Source organism: Netta rufina, assembly GCF_964035555.1.
Source record: "Netta rufina genome assembly, chromosome: 1".
Lineage (NCBI taxonomy): Eukaryota > Metazoa > Chordata > Aves > Anseriformes > Anatidae > Netta > Netta rufina.
In genome coordinates, this window is record NC_140123.1 from 187,030,732 (window position 1) to 187,054,055 (window position 23,324).

The following is a 23,324-nucleotide window of genomic DNA, read 5'->3' on the forward strand; positions in this document are numbered from 1 at the left end:
AATAAAGATTCAGAAAAAGTAAAGCTTCTTTATAATTGTAAGTGAAATAAGTCTGAAGAGAGTGAAGAATTTAATAAATACATTTTTAGTGAAGTCTTTAAAGACAATAAAATTTGGAACATTTTGATTTTAAATTTAATTTTGTATCTAATTTTTGATCTATTATTAGTCTATAACACTTCACTCTTAAGAAAACTTTTGAAACATGCATGTCCTTACTGAATACATTTCATGCCTAATAGATAAGGCATAATTATGGTAACACATTTAATCATTAAACTCGTTAATGAACAATGATTCATTCAAAATATGAACTTATTTATAGTTAATTTTCCAAACCTACAAAGGAACAGGATATCCAAAGAGCAAAAATACTTTGTGATAGTTTTCACTGACTTGCTTTTTCATATTTAAAGAGCAGTGAATTACTTATAAAAGATCAACAGAAGAGGCTGACTATATTGATTGTGCCAAAATACCGAATGGTGATATGAGCTTTCCTACACTGATGAGCAATCTTATCTTGAGAACTGTGATTTTTGCAAATGTGGATTTTCTTTTGAACTTGAGCCAGGCTATCAACGATGATGAAAAAAAATGTTAAATTGTTTCCTCCACCAGGAGGAAAGTTTGAAGTCTGTATGTGCTTACATGTATGTGCTTAAGCTTAATATTTAAAAAAAAATAATAATAATAAAATTAAAAAATCATTCTTTATTTAGTGGAAGAAATGATATTTTGTTACTTTATATATATATATGCACTCCATATTTTTATTAATAATTACTAATATATTCATTCAGAAGACCATTTTATCTCATAATTTTTGCTTTTTGTATCAGCTTAAGATAGAACCATGGAAGTAATTTAGTAAGCAAATTATTACTTACTAAAGACTGTCTTTCTAGAGATGGTAACTTGCTAAATAACTGAGAAATTATTTATTACATGAATGAGTTACATACAGATAGAAAATGTAAAATTTACTTAGAAACCTGGAAGATTACATCAAAGGAATCAGAGATTTAATGAAAATATAAATCTACAAAAGTAAGAAAATGTCAATAAATAAATAAATATAGAAAATGGTCTAAATGGTGAAACTAAAGAAAAATAATCTCAAAAAATAGATTTCTGGAAACTAAACTAAATATAAAAAGTAAAAACATAAATATTTACTTCCCAAGGAAATGCATAAGGTTTAACCATAGAAGGTTAAATATCCACGTGGCATGAATTTGTTCAAAATGTTCTTGAAACCAAAGGATACAAAGATATGGGGCCTAGATGAGACTATCTTAGTGAGATTCCTGACTTGTAATTCTGTCTACCACAAAGAATTTTGGCAAGTTGGTGCTAACATTTAGATCCTAGATTGACATCATATCTTTCCATCACAGAAACTAGACTTTCTGCAGATTTTACTAGGATGTCAGAGCACTGTGTATACAAAGGTTTACATTTGGTCTAAATTAGACATGGCACCACTAAGAATCATGACACATGTGTGCATTGTGTAGCCAGCAATAAATTTATAGCAGTCATAGAGTCTCTCTTCCCCCAGTAACATGTGTAAATATTTCCTTTGGCAGTGGACTGTGAAAGAAACCATGTTCAGTAATCTTAAACTGATAATGAAATCTTACCATACACAAAAATATAAATAAATCATCTTTACTATAAAAATAAGCAAATCAATAGATAGTTAGATAGATAATAAAATGGAAAAAAAAAATGCAAATCAGGATTAGTCAAATATTTCCAGTTTGCAGATGAAAAAGAAATTGACTTACATCAATATTGCACAGCAAGATTGAAATTTAGACCTGGTCTACCCAAACTGTCACCAAGATCTGTAGTTTTCCCAGACAGAGAAGGCAGAAACAGGTCATTCACAGTTTGGGTGGAAAACAGTTGTTACTTATTATTATTATGGTTATGACTCAAAGGAAAAAAAAAAATCTTCAGACAAAATTATATGGGTGGAGCATTCATTTGAATTTTTGGTTTGTTTGAACTCGGTACTCAAAGCAAAACTTGGGGGATATGAATCCACATGAAATGAAAAAGTTAATGTAGACCTCTTTTGAATCAATTTGTCAAGATTACACAGCTTTAGCTATAAAGCTCCAAAGCAGAAAAGTATTTCAAAAATGAACAAAACTCAGAATAAAGATGAAACATTTTTAATAAACATTCTGGAATGCTCCAAAAAAATCCACTAGTCCCAGAATCCTATCATTTACTATTTGCTACACGTCTCCACCTTCTCACAATCCAGTTATAATATATGAAATAAAAATATTACTAAGAGTAACATTTGGGAGTCAATCTGTCTTAGCTTCCAACATCTTAGAAGTTGCCTTTAAATGCATGCATTTAAATGAAATTCTGCATTAAATTGATACCTATGTACAAAGTAACCCTTCACCATTTTCTCTTCAGGAATATAACCTTTGCATCTCTCATGTGAACCTTAGTTTATACTAGAAAAACACTCTCACCAAATTGTTTTATAATGATTATAGAAGTTCACACCTATCTAAAGTGTACCAATTCCAATCAGGAAATTAATTTCCTGTTTGTCTCTTATTCATGCGAATTTGTGTGAGAAACAGAATTCTCTCAAAGAGTGAGAACCAGCTTACCTGTGGAGGAAAATGAGCAGGATGAAAATGGTTGGGAGGCCTGTTGGGCCCTGGAAGTTCTTGTGGGCATTACAAATACAGAGAGACCACACTGAGCACAAAGCGTTTTAAAAGCACATGTAGAGTTGAAATCATACCACCAGCACTTGTTGGCTTGCTCAAGATAACTAACTATCTTCAGTCACATGACTTGTTTACTACACTTTAATATTCTTCATTTGATGTACTAAGGATCACCCATATTTCCTTCTCTTAATCAATTGGGAAAAAAAAAAGTCTTTAAATACAACAAACCGTCTAATAGCTTTTCCTAATCACTTCAAACAATAAGTTTGGAGGAAATTGTCACAAAGCCCACATAAAATTAATCTGTCTCTTTTATTCTTTTTAAATACTTCAGATTCTATGAAGTATGCTTAAATGCCATCAGTAATAGCTATCTGGGCTAATTTTGTGCCTGCAATAACTATTTCCAGAAGTTTCTGGGAGAAACAGTTCTATACTTTTCCCTGATAATGTCAAGCAAATCCATTTGTCAGAGATATGAGAATGTACAAAAAACCATCACCAGTTTGTGAATAGAAGGGTTGAAACCAAATAATCTTCAGATTTTAAGTTTTTTAATTATTATTATTATTTGAAAATTTGGATGAAAACAAAGCAGATGAGAATAAATGTGAAATTCCAGATGGGCCAAAAGAAATCTTTGATTGAATAAAATAGTGAATTTGAGTAATTCAAAAGACATCAGGACAACTATGTGAGAAACCGTATACTTTTTTGGTTAGATAAGTTTGGCTTAGACTTTGGCTTAAGACTGAATTTCACATGAAAACAATGTAATTGATCTTGAGTTATTTTTTGTTTGTTTGTTTTTTCTGTCCTCTCTCTTTTTTTCCCTCCATATATAAAATATGTATGTGTTTATTTACTATACATTCAGTTATTTATGTGTATATTTATATATTTATGAATATATAGTGTCTCTTACTTTTTATTATTTTATTTTATTTTATTTTTATTTTTTATTTTATTTTATTTTATTTTATTTTATTTTATTTTATTTATTTCCCTCTTTTATATTGTACCTGCTTCTTCCTTTTTCTTTTTCTTCTACTATTCTGTATGTTTGACCATTTGCTCTTCTCTTCCCACTACCCATTTTGCAATTTCATTCAGTCTTTATCAGTCCTTCATCCACATACAGATACATATGGGTCTCTCCTGTTTCAGCATCTGGATCTACTAAATCTCTCGCTGTACATTTTTCTTCTCTCCATGGGAGATCAGAGGCAGCCTCTGATGGCAGTGGAGAAAAAAAAAAAAAAAAAAAAAAAAGACAAGAGGAATTCTCCAGGCTACTAGCCAACATTTTTGGTTGTCTTTCTTGAGAGAGTATCTATTCATCTGAGTTTGATTAAGATAGATTCTTCTAAACACTGATGACAGATCTTTGTTTTTTTTTCATTCTCAAGGGCGATTAAATGCATTACTGTATGCAGACGTGCAGGTCTTCTATGTGAATGATTATGCATATTTCCATATTTCATTGCATTTAAGTAGCAGGGTGTTTACAAGATGACATTAGTCTACTGAAGTTAATTTTGCCAACATCTCTCAATGGAGACATACATTCCTCTGAAAGGGAATACGACTAAGTGAAGGGACATCTTCACAGCTGGTTAATCTGATATAACTGTGAACAACCTTCAGTCAAAAGGAAGAGATTTGCCCCCTGCTCCTCCACACCACATATCCTTGAACTGGATCTAGCAACTGTTCAATTTTGTGGTACTAAAATGACTAAAACCTTCTTTTTTCCTCTTTGTTGTTGGGGGCTAGGGGGATATTTTTCAGTTGGATCAGGAAACTGGTCTGACTGAACTCACAATTGCACGTGACAAATGGATTGTGTCATCACAGACAGAGTAGAAGGAAGGCTCAACCACAGACAAGATTGAGGGAGATGCAGTCACTTCCTGGTTGTCTGCAAGTTAGGTCATAGTCCAAGTCACTGACTTTGAGAAGACAAGACTGTTTTTCTTCATTGACCACAGAGTCTAAAAAGTCTAGACCATGGTGGTCTAAAGTTACGTTTTGTCATTATTCCTCTTCTCCCCTCAGTACTTATAACTTCTTCCTACAGTAAACGGAGAAAGACTCAGAAGCCAGACAGAGAGGTGAACAGTACTCAGTAAATTAATATATTTATTTAAAAATAATTTCAGACATGAAAGTGAAATATTAATGTGATTCACTGCAGTAACATAATTAAAATTGTTGAGTTCATTAAATAATGACAAAAAGTGGTTTCCGGTATTCATTATGTATCAAAATTTTAACTGAAATCTCAGTAAAATATAATGTTTAACACTGATGTTACAACTGATGTTGTAGTACACACATCTACAGAGATGGAATGTGTAGGACATTTCAGCCAACAACTGATATGTGAAAAAACAGCATGTTTATCTAAATATACATTAAGCAATTCTGGTTACCATACTAAATTGTGAATTAATTAAACTTTTGTTAATTTTGTTGCCATAATAAATTGTGAATTAAATAAAGTTTTGTTGATAATTTTTCAAGTTAAAAATTTTACACATTTTTCTTTTGTGAAAAACTATAGAGAAGAAACTTGGTACTGGATTCCATTTTAAATGCAAAACAAAAGGCCGTTATTTTCAATTAAACTCCTTTGCCATGTAGTTAAAATCTCAGATCCCGAACTGAAAAAATCTAGTATTCATACTGTTGAGTAGAATGTGCAATCAAGAATGGGCAATGTGTTTTGTAAAGTTAGCATGCAAAGTAACCTTTTTTGAAAAATGAATCTCTAAGAGCTCATGAACACCACAAGGTCCTCCAAGGTACTATTGAACAAAAAAAGGAAATTAAAATAAAACATTCTCAATATTTTCAGGTATAAAAACAACTGCAAACAAAAATTAATTCCAAAGGACATTGTAAACTTTCCCATTGAGTATTTTATGCACATAAGAAAGAGAAAAGAGGAAAAAAAAAAAAAAAAGAGAGAGAGAGAGACAGAGAGAGTATATCACAAAATTCCTCACTGTTTTCCTTGTATATAATTTTTCAGCAGGTCAACCTAAAGGCTGGTTACCTAACAAATATAAATACTGTATAGACATAGTGGCATCTCTAACCTTTATTTATTTATTTACTCAGGTGAATTAGGCTAAATATATTCAACAATCACCTATTATATTTAAGCAATAAGATACAGTGTGTTTCCTCATTCTGTGGCCAAACTGGAAAGGAAGAATACAGAAGATCTTTTTCATATTTTTTTTCTATTTGTTTAATTTATTTGTATGGTTTCCCTCTGTTCTCCATATTTACTTCACATAAACCAATATCCAACTTAAGAAAGGTACAACCACTTAGGCTAAAATCATGTTGAAATCAGGAAACTGGCTTTCTTGTTGTCAAAAGTAATTTAAAAAAAAAAAAAAAAAAAAGTTTGATATTTGTCTACAGGACACAATGACTGAACAAAAGCCAAGAGTGTACTAACATTGCTTAACAGTGTCATTGCGCCAAGTATTAATGAAAGTCTTGTATTTTGGTTTTCAAAATACAACAGATACTAGAAGTTGTCTTCTTCTCAGGTAAATATAGTCATTACAAATGACAAATGACACAAATGAAACAGTGTTCTTCCTCACCTGAACAAATTCCCATTCATATTTATATTTTGTGTTACTATTTTTTTGTCTGCATTGCAACCTGAATGCTTCCAACTTTTAAAAGTGAAGAACACTAAAGCTTTGTTGTACTACAGGAGAGCAATAAGTATCAGTTTAGGTAAGTACTTGAGTCCCTACAGGCCTTGCAGCCAGCAAAGTACTTCTATTGACTGAACAAATTTTGACTGCAATCCCTTTCTTAACCTAAACTTTGCAACTACAAGCAACTTTCTTTTACTATCATTCTTCTTACTGACCTCAGTAAATTTTCAGATGGGTATTGACACCATAGCTATATTCTTCCTCACAACTCTTCATCCATTTTCAACAAGTTACCATTAGTCTAATGGTCTTATATCAGTCACTCTGAATTAGTCAGTACTAAAAACAATTTATAACACTAAACCTTAGTTTTCCTATTTGTTAAGGTATTTTGTGCTCCTTAACAAAATGACTTTCTGTAGAAATAATCATATATTCTTGTAGAAATTTGTGCAAGTAGTAATATAGTATAAAAGTGCTGATAAATGTGAAAGAAAAAAAAAAAAAAAGAAAGAAAGAAAAAGAAAAAAAATGCTTAAAGTTAGTAATTAACACATATTTTCCTGAGGAATAATTACAAGAATAAATGATGTGTGTTTAAAATTACCCTAAGCAACAATAAACTATGCATTTGTCCTGGATTGAGAAAGAATTTCATTAGCTTCATATTAACATAGATCAGCCCCTTCTAACCATACATAGAAGTAATATACTATCTCATGCGTACATGGTTCAGATTATAATACTACATTTGGTCTGCATTATTTATGCACTGAAACACAGGAGAAACAAGAATCTACACTCAATGAATCAGTTCATGGGTGCTTCTTAATATAGCATATACCTTCAACCATCTATACAACTGCAGCATATTTTGAATAATTAGGCAGAGAATCATTCAAAAATAACTTGTTTGATTAAACACATTGCACACAGGCATATGCATGGCAGAAGTTAGGAAAAAGTATATGCTGAATTTTGATTACTGAAAAAGCTGATGTAAGAGCAGCAATGAAGAATAGCTGCAGTGGGATAAGGTGACCTGGTGTACAGCCCTCCCACATCTGCTTTGGTCCAAACATGACTGAGATGCTCGGGTCAACAGTTTCACTTTCACACAATATTTAAAGGCTTCTTTATAAACCACAAACTTTCAGTTTTGCCCTGTCTGAAAACCAGTACTTCTGGCATCCACACCAGTCAATGCCGGAGAGAGGAAAGAGCCTTTTCCAATTATCAATGTTATTTACCCATTATGCAGTGTCTGGGAGGGTATTCCTTATACCCTGTATTCCCCAACCTTTCACATCACTTAAGCCCAATCAAATCATAGAAGGAATTTGGTTGTGCTATGGAGTCAAAACCAAACTACAGTTTTCAATCTTTTCTCAAACTAAAAACAGGAAATTTATATTGAAATATGTAAATTTATATTGAAATATTGGAGCTGAAAAAGAGCAGACAGAGTCTGGATGAAAGGTAAAGTAGTTTGACAGGTGAAATTACAATGAAGACAGTCTTCCACTGTCAACAGGCCTGCTGAATGCTACAAAGATTGTATTTACTTCAGCTGCTGTCAGTGACAAGATATTGGACAATGTTATACTACCATTGTCTGCTCTTTCTAAAGATTTCACCGACTCCATTTCGTCACAGGAATATCGTCATAGAAAACGTCATAGAAAACATTTTCTTAGAAAATTCTCGGAATGCTAAAATGAACAAATTTTTAAAAGCTACCCATCTTACTTGAAAGTCCTTTTTTACACAGCTCAGCCATATAATACAAGAATGACCAAAATCACTTTGTCAACAGCAGTTCCATTAAAGATCCTGAGATTTGAGATTCCTGTTTTTTGGTTCCCCTAGCAGACAACCACTATCCACAACCACTAACCACTATCATTTATACTTCTTAGAATGTGTTGGAAAAGATGACTGTTTTGGTCTAACAGCCGCCATTCTGAAACCACTCTGCATTCTACCAGCCCCCAAACTGCAACTCACACAGTTCCCTTTTGTATTAGTTTGGATGAACTCCCTTATCTATGCTAACTTTTTAAAATGTAGTATCATTGTCATATTAATTATAAATCAGTGTAAAGAAGAGTAGCTGTTCTTCAATGCACTCCACCACTATGTTATGCTTTTTGTCTTATTACAGCACTTACTTTCATTTTTTACACATTGAAAGAATCCTGAAAGAAAATTAAGCATGTTGAAAGGTATGTAGAGGCAGACATAAATGGAAACAGTAATTGCATTAGCTTTGAATTGTTACCTCTGAGCACAGAACAACATGATTTCAAGATAGAAGAAAAGAACAAAATATAGGCACCACAATCCTTCTGGACATCGTTGTCTAATATATATATACATATATATATATGTATCTATATGTATATGTATATATGTATATATATATATATATATATATATATATATATATAAAAGATCATTACTTCTGTCTTAAATGCATGTGAAGACAAAACAGAGCAGGTTATTCAAGAAGGTATCAAGCATAGAATAGATTTTGATCTTGCCTTTGAATTAAGTAGTATTGCCTCATGTTTTCTCATCCAGCATTTTGAACTGAGAGAAATAATGGTTAACTCAACATTTTTTCATGGAGTACCGTTGATTGATACCTCAATCCCCCTTGTATCTGAAAACCCCTTTATAATCCCTTTAATATATAACAATATGGCTAAAGAGTTCTGTGAATATCTTATACACTACTGTATCAATTATGGAATGGAAAAACAATAAATTATGAGTTTTGAAATTCTGTTAATGAAGATACTCCAATAATAATAATTTTTAAACTATTAGCATCTTCCGCAAAATACAAGATACTTGAGAATAGTTTCAGAAATCTGATCTGTCTGGATTAGAAGATATCTGGAGTAAGGCACATGTAACCGTGACTAGGCAAGTCATTAACACTCAGATTTCTCACTTCATTTTCCCAAGCAATTCCCAATGTGTCACTTCTACTCAGTTGTTTTCTTCAACTATGAGTTGATTACTAGTATACCAGTAAAATCTGCTATCTCTTGAATTAATAAACAGTTGTCATTTCCAAAGGTGAGCCCTTGATGTTTCCAGCTGATACCTTCTTCAATATCTCACTTTTCTTTTACAGCTGGTCTTCCTGCTAAATCTGTTAATGACTGCTCATCTACTAGGGGGAAAACCTCTAGTGGTGTTGTAATCATATGTCATATAAGGGTTGTAAACACATTTCATAGATTCAGATAGGATAAGCAGCTTCCTTTCAGTGCAGCACCTACTATAACAGCTCATCATCACTTGAAATAAGAAAAACATAGGCTACAACACAGTTATGTCTTAAATTTACATTTCAGTGAATCAGATGTTATCATAGTTTAAAAATTTAAATATATATAAAAAGAAAATTATTAGCTGAAAATAATTAGTCTCAGGGGTTTTGCGAACCTTCAAGATCCTGAAAACACACTGTCCACTGGCATAAAGGACACTGGTTTACAAAGGCTTTTGGGGTTTTTTGAGGAAGAAAGTCTGAATTCTCTCTGTTTCAGCAGCTGCTCACTTGCGAAGTTGCACATGGTTAGGTGTTGGTGTAATGCAAGTAAAAATTTTTGTGATATTGAAACACTCTTCGCTAAGTCATTCCATCGTGTGAGACTAGTTTATGTTGCTTCTGGGTCTATTCTGTCATGTCTGGGTGAGTGTAGAACTAGTAACATTAAGATGATTTAAGCAATGATAATATGAATCATTCTGTGTTACAGTAACTGAATATCTTCTATACTTATTGTTGTATCTTGTCCCAGTATAACCTTTATCCAGAAAATTTTTAAATATCTCATCTGCAGCCACAGAAGATAAGCTGAACTTTTCCACTGAGAAAGATTTTTTAGGACAGCCTGCAAAGAGTGTACCACATATTCCAAGAATGCATTCATTTCCTCTTGCTATTTTAAGTGCACCTTAGGAAGCTATGATAATTACTGTGCTCATCAGCTGTAGTAATTGTAGGGAAGAACATTCATATCAAAGGGAGTTCACATTACTATGGTAACACAGTCAGTAATAACAGTGTAGACCATTTTAGATCTGGGATCCCCAGATACGGATCAGAAACACCTGCAGGTGCAAAAGATTTTTCCATCCCACTCCCTCCTTGAAATATCTGTGCTAAAACCAAAGGTTTTATTTGTTTGTTTGTTTTCCTCTTCTAACACCGAAAAGTCAACAAGTAGGAAAAAAAAAAAAAGAAACAAAAACAAAACAAAAACCCCAGCCATACAGACAATAAGAGCTTATTCTGACATTGTACTGTTTGCTGTTAGAGTGCCATTACTGTAGCCAGAATAATTTACAAATACAATAGCTTGGGTCTGATACAAGGACCTCTTTTCACCTTTCTGGCAGTGTAATGAAGCCTGAAAGGGGGTGTATATTATAATGGAACGTGGTTGCTAAGTTTAATCACATTCACACCCACTTTAAGGATCCTTCCTATTAACAAATCTATGAAAGAAACTTAGGTTTGTCTACTTTTAGAGGTTACTTCAAAATAAAGCAAAGTGCCAATTTTAAAGTGCAGTGGCTCTTATGAAGGAGGTCCCTGTGTGGGAACTCTTATTCTGCAGAATGCTTCCTCTGTCCCTCTTTCAAATTTAACTTAATCCACTTGAGATAACCAGAAAAAAAAAAAAAAAGGCTTTCATTGCAAGCTATTCCGGTCAATTTCCCAGTGTAGCTTTTTACTGTAACTACAATCAAACCTAGTGACTTAAAGTACTGGTTTTAATGGTCTATTCTAATGCTAGAACTTCCAGGAATAATGTAAAATGTCTTTATGAGCAATAACATAGAAATGACAGAAGGTAATTTTCAGAAACAGGAAGCCATCTTTTTTCTCATTTAAGGATGCATTCCACAGTGTGATTTCATTTTGAAAAGAGTTCTCCCTTGATGCAAACTCTTTATCAATAAGGATTATTTTTAGGGAGTATCAGAAGTGCAGTTGTAAATTGGAAATCCTTTCACTGCAACCCATTAACAAGGTTCCAGCCTTGTCCACACCTAGACTTTTATTTCTTCTCCTGTGCTATGGGTGTTTCTTCAGTCATACTGATCTGGCAACTTACATGGCCATGCTCTGCAACAGAACTGTAAAAACAGAAATTGAAATATATGTATATTCATGTTTGGCTCTTTAGTGAATTATTTCCTAGGTCTGGTTTAGATTACAATTTACAAACTGAATTTGTAAAACTGCATAGATAGTAACTTTGGTCTAGATATACATCTGAGAATCATGACAACTAACTGCTGCTGACAGGAACCTCCTAAAATAAGGATTCCTAAAGAAAAATTGTACTGTTATCAAGAAGCTAACCACAAAACATAAGCAGAGAAACTTGTCCAACAGATTGGGACAGAAAGATTTACCTCCTGTGTTTGCACCTTAATGCCATACTGTCATCCCAATCTAAACAAGGGAAGTGATCATACCCTTAGGAACTGACCACAGAACCAAAGTATTTTGAAGACTCTTAGATCTCTTTTTTTGGGGTTTAAGTTTTAATTCATCCAAAGTTCACAAAGAGCAGTCAGGGCATTTTGGATACAAATTCCACTGCTGGCCATATGTGCCAACATGTCTTTGGGAAACCCACGGCCACAGCTGAGGCTCTGAACAGTGGTTTATTGCTGCAGGTTTTACTGAGATGCCTGTAACAAGATGATGATTTCTACTGTTGTGTAATTAAGGAACAAGTGGGATTTTTACTCACTATGTTGTTGTTGTTGTTGCCATCTCTTACTATGCATGTCCTAGAAAAGGCTTTTCTGTACCCCAGGAAACTAGCTGGGTTTATTCTGGTGCTGACATGTTGCTTGTATTCTGACAGTATTATGGTTAAACACAAGAGTAGGATTAACCCTACAGTGACTTCCCAGTATGTGAACTCAGTAGCAAACTTGTGTCTAGTCCTTGGTGAATTACCAGAGGATGAGAACTAGACATTAGATTCTAGATTTCACAGATGATATAAAATTTCAAATGTTGAAGCTAACAACTTTGGGTCAGATTCTCAGGTTTGTTCTTCTACATTCTGATGAAGCAAACCAATGCCCTTTCTTTGCAAAGAACATTTCTTGGTGTACAGAAATTCCAAGTGGGAGGGTAGAACCAACAGTATGTATACCGTATATACATACACTACTACTTATGCTACCTGAGTACTCCAGCACACTGAGGATATGGGGGAAAGCATGCAGCTGGACCTGTTGTGCCTCTTCTCTCCTTGAGAGTCTACTTCAAAATAAAGTTCAAAGAGGTCTGTAGACTGCTCAAATCTGCATTGAAGGTGATGATCCAGGAACAGGAAGTGGTCTGGATCTCCATCAAGGATGAAAGATCTATTTTGGTCACCAAACATGAGAAGACAGAGAGGGCACACAGTAGGACCCATTTTGTCCAGGGTAGCTGAAAGTCCTTTACAAGACTGTAGGGTTTTAATTGGGGAAAACAAAACAAAACAAAACAAAACAAAACAAAACAAAACAAAACAAAACAAAGCAAATTTATTGCGTAGAACAAGAGTATTTTAACCATGGCAATGCAGTTGCTATTCTGGTACTAGAATTTTCAAGTTTTGCTTTTATTTCATATTTTCTTTAGATTGAAAGAGACGCAGTAGATTACATCCAATCTCAGACTAAGTAGGCAAAAGTCCCAGAGGTTTCAGTATGACATTATCTTTTTTATTTATTTATTTATTTTTTTTTTTTTTTTTTCGGGTGGAGAAGAGACAGATCTACCTAAATTTATATCATAAAATCACAGAATCATAGAACCATAGAAGGGCTTGGGTTGGAAGGGATCTTAAGGCTCATCCTTAGCGGGTGACAGCCTATGGTGGCAGCCATAGGCATGCCACCCACTAGATCAGGTTGGCTAAGGCCCCATCCATCCTGTTCTTGAACACCTCCAGGGATGAGGCATCCACAACTTCTCTGGGCAACAGTGCCTCACAACCCTTACAGTGAAGAATTTCTTCCTAATGTCTAATCTAAATCCACCCTCTCTTAGTTTAAAAACATTCTGCCTTGTCCTATCATTACCTACCCTAATAAAGAGTCCCTCTCCATCTTTTTTACAAGCCCCTTTTAAGTACTGAAATATCAGTATTCTCAAATTAAGAATATCATAAACTGAACCATAAGCACACTTTAAGAAGTCAATTAGAACACTAAGCATTATTTTAATTTTTAATTAATGGTAATTCCCCATAAAGCTTATTCTATAACTCTTTTTTCATTATAATAAATAATGTACATTTTATTAAGATAATATACAAACACATTATTTAAGGTAACTTGCTATTTTCTGTATGCCTTCATTTGTTTTCTTTTTCAGCCCTGGATTTTGCTGACTCAGAAATAACTAACTCCAGGGTTATATGACTCAATGTAGAAAAAGCTTTACCTTCCATCAAAACCTATCCTAGTCTGGTTGAATAGTTAAAAATTTCATCTCTCTACTCCATGTGGTATGGATATCCACCTGTGTATCCCTAAATAATCTTTCATGTCATTACTGATTTGATACTGTGGAGCTGCTTCTGGAAGTCAATCAATTTCAGCTCATTAATGTGTAATTTTTTTTCCAGGAGTCCTGTTACTTGGTCTGTTGTTACATTACCAGATGCACTTATTCAAGTTATTCACATAGTTGTAAGTAAGCAAGTTTACCTCATTTCCAGCTTTTGAGAGAAAATTCTCACTAGTGTTCAAATTTTGCTTGCTCTTCTCCTGTTGAACATATGGTCCTGAGCTAACAAGAAAAAATAATACACTTTATAATAGGCTTCATAGGTATGTTTCAGTCTAATAATTCAATAAACAGTCTGTTTAACTGACACTTTTATTTTTATTTGAACAAGCGCAGATGAAGGATGTGCAACCACACGAAATGTCATACATATTATTTAAGGGCCAGTTGAAATAAACATAAGACAAAAAGACATGAGTACTTAATATCAAATACTTAATTATAGAAAATAAGGACAAAATCAAAATGTGTTTTTTGCTGTTGTTGTTTTGTTTTGTTTTTTTTTTTTGTTTTTTAAGGTGAATCATTTTTAGAAAGCATAAATACATACAAATTTTTAAGTATTGCAAAATATAGTAAATGTTATATAAAGACATCAGTAACTGTAAGTACACTATGCAATTGTTATTAGTTTATAGTCTATATTATAGACTGCTATTAGTCTATATGCAGGCAATTAATTGTAATTAGCAACTAACAATGTCATCAATGTGATATGCTATATCCAAGAATCAAAATTTAATTTTAGAGACTGTTTCATGTGGCTGAATACATGTTTTGAATCTGTAAACACCTTTAGCTATGAAGGTCTATGCTTGCATCGGTGATATTTCTGGCATCATTTTCAGACACAGTGATTCTCAACTGCAGTAGGTTGGCAGGACTCCATGGAGTTGGAGTTACACTGATTTACACCAGTTCAGATCTTGTTCTGTCATAAATTACAAAAGAAAAAGGATCTGAAATCTTATTCTCTGAAATGGTGTTCAAAATCATCATTTTTATATTTTTTTTTCTTCCATCTACACCAGTGAGCTGACACCTAATAAGTCAGGTTATTTGCAGTTCTCCAGGCTGCACTCTGAAAGATATTGTAGGCCACTAGTCCTCTGGCACTTGTCACTAGCTGAACCTACAGGAGAAGGAGCAAAAATGTAAACGTTTGTTCGTGGAAAGAACCTGTCCATGAAGAGTTTCCTCAACCTCCATGAGTCAGTTGCTAATTTTGTACTTTTCATGCAACACTGAATGTTCTCATTAGGCATGTAGGAGAGTAGGCCAGAAAAGAAGATCCCCAGAATTTGCCACATCTCCCCTTCCTCTTTCTATGGTTAATTCCTTGGGCTCTGGGAGAGGCTGCAAGGGTCTGGTACACCTGCGAGCTGACCGTGACCCTGAATGACTATGTAACTGAAGAGTTATGAACGCACATTGCTTCAAAGCACTTATCCGTTAGTTCTTCCTGAGGATTCAACAGAAGATCAATATCTTAAATATCTATCAAAGGCAGCACTACCCCTGTGTGAGTGTAACTAGCACAGCGCTTGGTAGAGGTGATAGATAAATTATTGTAGAAAAAGTATGGAACATACAGTGGGATGGTGAAATCCTGAATGTACTGAAGTCAATTGTCAGAATCCAACTGACATGAGAAGCAGGATGTCACCCTTATTATTAATCAACATATTTAAAACAGATATACATAGGCAAGTGTATGTGTACACATACACATGCAATTCATCATATACTTAATTCAATCTTTTGCACTCAACAACTGTACTTCATAATTAAAGTGTTTGTATTCTTGCAAAAATATTTTTCATCTTTCTTCAATAAATCACAAAATATAGAAAAAAACCACAGTTGAATGATGTAAAACAGTTTTGAATGATGTAAAAGAATTTGAAGCTGTATAGAATCCATTTAGAACATTTTTTAGAGTTTGCTGTATTGGAAAATGCATAAATGTGAAAAATTTAATCAAACTATGTTCATACTTTAGGCATTACTTTATATTAATGATTTTTAACTTTTTTTTTTTTTTAATAGCACGGCTTAATAAAGAAAGACAATAAAAATTCATGGTATTTATTGAATGGAAAAAAATAAATTCCTTTTTATTATTTTCTTTACAGACATAACATGGATACTAAACTAAAACATTACATTTAATAAAACTCTAAAATCAACCTAGTTTACTTTGAAAAATGAAAATAGTCACTTGATTTCCTTTTTTTTTATTATTATTATTTAAGAAAATCATAACTATAACTTCTCAGAACAGAATCACCCCTAAAGGTTGATTTAATTTTACTTTTGTAATATTAGTTTAAAATTTTACCCTCTCAATTTTGCCATTGGTCTGGGCCTGACATGCATTAGGTTTAATCCCAGATCAAACTGAGTGGCCTTGGACAAATCATTACCAAGCTTTTTCTTTTTTTTTTTTCCTTCATCGTCAGCAGTACGCAGGGGTAGTAAATTCTTTGTCTGGTTAGCTGTTTCTTGGCTAGTAAAACTGACATCGTAATACTTATCTGCTATGTAAAGCTGCTATAGGGTTTTGTTCGCTAATATTTGTAAAGTGCTATTCATGACGATTAAATGAGAGCTATGTACTACTGGTTTTATAGTTATCGTTATATAAATGACTTCATTTTTAAAGAAAGGACTAGAAAATATTCTTACATGTCTTTAAAAATGAGACTTTCTCATGTCCCTGAATCATATGATGGTAGGTGTAGAAAGCAGATAGACAGGTCTGAAAACTGCAAGTATATATACTAATAAACACAAGATCTACTATAAGCAGCATTGCCTACTTGCATTTCCTGTTATGTCCATTTTAAATAATTTTTAAAACAAAAAGCACAAGACTTCATAACTGAAGGAAATACCAGTGACTAGTAATTATGAATAATAATAATAATAGTCTTTTTGCACTTAAAGATCAAGACATGAAAGGATCATTAATTTGTATGTTTTTGGAAGAATAGTCTCTGATAAATCGCATCTATGCTGTCAAATGAAAGGAAACAGATCTTAGTTTTGAGAAGAAATACTTTCTTCTTGCAGCTGAGAAATTTACAGACATTTCTGTTGCAGTTTCTCACTGGAGCTCACTAGTTAGTGGCTGTCAGCTACACAACTAATGCACATGAACATGCCAGTCCAAATGATGTTCCCAAATTGTTTTAAGTTTAAATAAAATTCTCCCATATTATACTGTATGGTAGAATGATCTTCATAGTTTTGATTATCTGTGGGGGCTCTCATGTCAGAGGACTGGAACAGACAACTTGTCTGTGGCTTATTAAACCACTGCACAGGACTGGTAATTGACCCCATTTCAAAGCCCTAAACTTACAACCAATTTCAGACTACAAAAAACATGGAAAAAAAAAAAAAAAAAAAAAAAAAGAGTAAAAAAATGATTTCTGCAGAAACTTTACTTAGTGTCAAATTCCCCAATGAGATTATGTCTCATTGATAATCATACAGATTTTGCAGACTGCCTCCTTTGAAATATGTCTAGCTTCTCAGCAAACGTTAGGATAATAATAGTCAGATCTGAAAAATGAAGAGGCAGCTCTGGACCAAGTTGCTTCTGACATGGGAAGCAGAAGAAGACAGGAGGAAAAACAGATTTGACCAATAAAAAACAGTAGAAGATTTTTGTTCTTGCTGGTTTTCCTACTGCTATTGCAGCACAGCAAAAAACTTACTTTTCAAGGACATGGTAAAAAGTAAAAGTAAAGCAAAGTAACAACTTTGTTTTGTTTTGTTTTGTTTTTCTGCTGCTTGGTCTTGTGCATCACCAGGTTTAGTCTTTGAATCACCAGCATATTGGAAAATAATGGCAACTATCCATCAAGCTTACTGTCCCCAAATTTGGATAAACTGGGAAGATATAAAAACATTCAGCTAAAACGAATCACCTGGAAGTAATTCATGTTTGCAGGTGCTGAAAAGTTTATAAATGGCTCTTGAGCCAAGACACACTGTCAATGCTTTAAAATTATTACATTCTGAAAAGTTGTATAGTTTCTTTATTTAGTAAAATAGATTAACAGATAAAATTAATAGATTAATTAAATAAATTAAAGAGGCAATCAAACATACTACTGTATTTAATCCCTTGCATATATCTTGTTTTACAAACTGGTGTAATTATTAGTTATTTAATGATATACACAAGTCCGAAAAATAGTATTTCAATGTATACATGTTAGACAGTCATTTTTTTGTTGTAGAGAAAAAGGGTTTATTTTCACAGTGAGGATATCACCAACATACTGTAAATATCTTTTTGGAAACACTTTAAAAAAAAAAAAAAAAAAAAAAAAAAAAAAGTTCAAACTAATTCTGCCAGGCTTCACAAGGTGTATGAGCTAGGCACTGTGGGTGACCCAGTTATGCCATATCCTCACTAAAAGACACCTTCTCATAGTCACTGGAGTCCGTGGGTGGGGGCTGAACCAAATCTGGTCACAGAATCACAGAACAGTTGAGGTTGAGAGGAACCTCTGGAGATCACCTGATCTAACCCCTCTGATCAAACAGGGACATCTAGAGCAGGTTGCCCAGGACCATGTCCAGGTGGTTTTTGAACATCTTCAAGGATCCCTCCTCAACTCTCCACAGACACTCTATAAACTCTCTGGCAACCTGTGCCAGTGCTGTCACTCCCACAAAAACTGTTTCCTGATATTCAGATGACACCTCCTGTGTTCTATTTTGTGTCCATTGCCTCTTGCCCTGTTGCTGGACACCACTGAAAAGAGCTTGGCTTCATCCTCTTTGCAGCCTCCCTTTGGGTATTTATACACATTGATGAGATGTTTTCAGAGCCTTCTCTCCTCCAGGCTGAACAGCCCCAGTTCTTTCAGCTTCTCCTCATAGGAGAGAAGCTCCAGACCCATGAGTATCTTGATAGCTCTCTGTTGGACTCTTTCCAGCAAGTCTCTTGTACTAAGCAGCTCACAACTGGACATAGTACTCCAAGTACAATGCTGAAAGAGGGGAAGAATAGCCTCCCTCAACCTGCCAGCAATACTTTGCCTAACATAGACAAGGATATCATTAGCTTTGTAGCAAGAGCATGTGCTGACTCACGTTCAATTTGGTGTTCGTCAGGATCCCCGGGTATTTTTCTGCTAGTCTGCTTTACAACTGGGTAGACCTCAGCATGTAGAGGTGTGTAGTGGGTTTACATGGCAAGGTTTTGGTAGCAGGGGGCCATAGGGGTGGTTTCTGTGAGAAGGACCTAGAAGCTGCCCCATGTTTGGTAAGGGCCTCATTGTTTTCCAGATCTGAGCCAATAAGCGATGTTGTTTTGCGCCTCTGTGAGAGCATATTTAAGACAGGGAAAAAAACGCTGTGCCACACAGCAGCTGGGAGAGAGAGAGCAGTGAGGAATGGCCTTGCAGGCACCAAGGTCAGTGTAGAAGGAGGGGGAGAGGTGCTCCAGGCGCTGGAGCAAAAGTCCCCTGTGGCCTGTGGTGAGGACCATGGTGAAGCAGGATGTCCCCCTGCAGCTCATGGAGTACCACGGTGGAGCAGGGTTCCACGCTGCAGCCCGTGGAGGAGACCACGGTGGAGCAGGTGGACCTGCACCGACGGAGGCTGCCGCCTGTGAAAGACCCCTGCTGGAGAAGATTCTTAGCCAGACCTGTGGCCCGTGGAGAGGAGCCCACGCAGGAGCAGGTGACCTGGCAGGAGCTGCTGCCCGTAGGGGACCCAGGTTGGAGCAGTTTTCTTCTGAGGGATGGACCCTGTGGTATGGACCCATATCTGGAGCAGTCCTGGAAGAGCTGCTGCCTGTGGGAAGCCCACACCAGATCAGTTCATCAAGGACTGCATCCCGTGGGTGGGACCCCACAGCACAGGGGACGAGAGTGACCAAGAAGGAGCGGCAGAGAAGAAGTGCTGTAGACTGACCATAACCCCCATTCCCCCGTTCCCCTGCGCCACTCAGGGGGAGGAGGTGGAAGAGGGTGGATGGGGGGGGAAGGTGCTTTTGGTTTCTTTCCTTTGTTTCTCACTTCTCTAGCTTGTTAGTAATGAGCAATAAATCTTACTATCTTCTTATGCTGAGTCTATTTTGCCCGTTACAATAATTATTGCGTGATTTTCTCGTCCTTATCTCAACCCTTAAGCCGTTTTCACATATTTTCTCCCCATTCCTCTTTGAGGAAGGGGGAGTGAGAGAGAGGCTGTGGTGGAGCTCGGCTGCCCACTCAAGCGGAACCATGACAAGGTGCCAGGGTTTTTTCCATCCCAAGTGCAGGACTTTGCACTTCTTTTTGTTGAATTGTGAGATTCCTGTCATCCCATTTCTCCAGCCTGTCCTGGTCCCTCTGGATAGCAGCACAAGCCTCTGATTTGTCAGCCATTCATTCCAGTTTTTGACCATCTTTAGATTTGCTGATCTGGCCCATCATCCAAAATATGAATTATTTTAAACAAGACTGGACCCTGTGTTGACCCTGGGGTACACCATTAGTTACTGGCCTCCAACTAGATTTCAACCACCTGGTCAAGGCTGTTGCAGCCTGGGAGTGCTTTCATGGCCCAGATAGAAACAAGGATTTTCTTAATCTACAAGTATTTAAAGGAGCACATCTTGTTTTATGGAGGCAGGCACTGTAGCCCTCTTATCTCCATCAGCAAGTGCTCCTCTATGTTTACTCAGGACTTTTAGATTTTTGAAGTCTATTGAAATATAATTGTATGAGTTGGAATCAAAGTTAATGCCCATCAGATATCTGAATTCATTAGTCTGTGTTATAGGTCATGCATTTTTGAATTGTAGGATTAGTTCCTTACCCAAATATTGGTTACAGACATTTTCTCAAATGGAATTAAGGCACAATTAGGGAAAAAAACAAAATCAAGTACAGTTAATAAATAAAGAAATGTAAGCGTTCATTAATTTTTACTTTTTTTTTCAAGGTAGTCAGTATCAGCCATTCTGTGGATAGTCTTTACAGGTCTAGGAAATGTGTATGTGGAGCTAGTGCATTACGAGGATAACAGTTCTGTGTCTTACACGAATGACTCATTTACTTAATGAATACAGATACAGAGTAACAGCGTTATTGTGAGTCTTATAAATTACTTCTGTAGAAAATAAATGAAAATTCTCTCAGTTTATCTTTTCCAAAAGGTAATATTTTTTACAAGTTTCATAATTTCTTCCCATCCCCACACTTTGTCATCAGCTGAAAATGTTAAATTGGGTCCTAGCCAAGATCCATTTAATTTTACTTTTCAATTTCTAATGGAATAATAAATACCTTGTGGCTCAATTTCTGGTGTTGAAAAGCTTAGATATGTGTTTCTGAAAAATTGGTAACTAGAGAAAGACCTTAGAAATATAAACAATAACACTTCTAATCTGGCTTCTCTGAAATTTAAAGAGTCTGTATCAGACAGGGAAGGGAATCCTGTTACAGACCTAGTCTTTGAAGTATTAAAAACAAGACCTTTGCCAAAATTGCAGTCTCCTTACATCACCATACATTGTGATATCTCATGTCATGATCACATATAGTCTTACATATGAGTATCCATGCTACAGCCTGTGAATTAACTTCAGAAACTACATAAATAATTGAGGTTTTGTGACATTAAAAACTGGAGAGTGATACAGATGCCATGAAAATTTACTAAAAGTATGTCCAGAATTTGTAGTGGTTTTGTCAATATTTTTCCACATAGTCACTGGCATGATTCAATTTGCCTAACTAAATCCATGTTCATCCTACATCCTACATACATACGCCTCCATTGCTGATGTGGATCTTAGCAGAGTTGAGCTTCTCTCTGTTGTTTTCCAGAGCTCAGCGAGTCTCCAGTGACTGTACTGCTAACACTGCCATCTCAGATAAGTGCTTACAGCTAGGCAAGACTAATGGAAACACTTCCGCATTCAGAAACCATGGGACTTTATAATAAGTATACAGCACAATACGAGGAGATCAGCAGGGAAAAACAGCTGGTGCTGGGGACATCAGTTTTCCACTGCATATGTTTTGAAGATTTGTGCTTGATATAGATTGTGGTCTCATCCTTTATACTGGGTATCTATTAGTTGCTGAAGTCCAGTACATTCATTCCCAGAGCACTTCTGAGTTCAGTCCCATTCTGCATGAGGCTACCAAAGCACAGTAGACAGGGGCATTTGGGAGGTTGGCCTCAAAATCACAGTCCAAATCTGAAACACTGAAACAGATGCACCAATATGACCATATATTCTCCTTTCCTAATTCACAGCCACACTTCCTCAAGAAGTGGAAGATTATGTCTCCCAATTTTAAATTTGTTTCCTTTAAATTTGTCCCCTTATTGTAATTTTCACTTCCATTTTTAATCTGCAGCCATGTGACTATGACCATTTTGTACCTTTTTATTACAACTTTCTATCTACTCTAAATATTTTGCAAGTTTGCTATCATTTCCTATCCCCCCCCCCCCCCCTTTTTTTATTTATTTATTTATTTATTTATTTTGACTGCCTAGTTATCTTTCAACTGCATAACACTTTGGCAAAACAACTGCTCTGTCCAGGCTTCCTATATTAAATCATCATTTATAAGGGTGATGGCTGGAGGCTGGGAGGAAGGAGGTGGTGTTTAACAGAAGAAGACACATATTTATTTTTTTCTTTTTCCTAAGGAGATGCAAACAGACGTAAACTTGTTTTTGTTAAGTCTAGGAACGCAGCATGACCTTAATTTTATTTCTGGAATGGCAGCTCAACTATATTTCATAGAGCTTTGCAAAACAGATTCTGTGAAAAATATAGGCTCCTTGATAGGAGCATGGCAAGTGGCCTCTAATAACACCCTGAACACCAGCATTGTTTCACTTGTTCCCTTCTCCCCTTCAAAAGCATTATTAGATATGTTTTTCTGTACAGAAGTCATATTCTTAAAGTAGCATAATAAGAAAAAATCTTTAATGAAGACTTGTGTAATCATTTCTATTTCTTTAATTGCTGTTGAGTCAATGGTTAGATTTTACAGTCCTTATTCCCAAAGACCACAAGGTTATGCTGCAGAAAAGGCTCATTCTGTAATGAAAGAAGTGGCAAAACTGATAAGGCATTTTTCTGTGTATCCTCTGTCTTATTTGAATCACCACGGAACCTTTGGTAGAGCCTCAGTCAATTTTCACCTAGATATTTGTACTGGGTGGCAAAGGGAGACGAGGTACTATGCTAGCAGCATCCTACACTTTTGTGTCTATACTGCTGTAGACCCAAACTCTTAAGCTACAGAAGCTGGTGTGTTGTAATCACCTTTA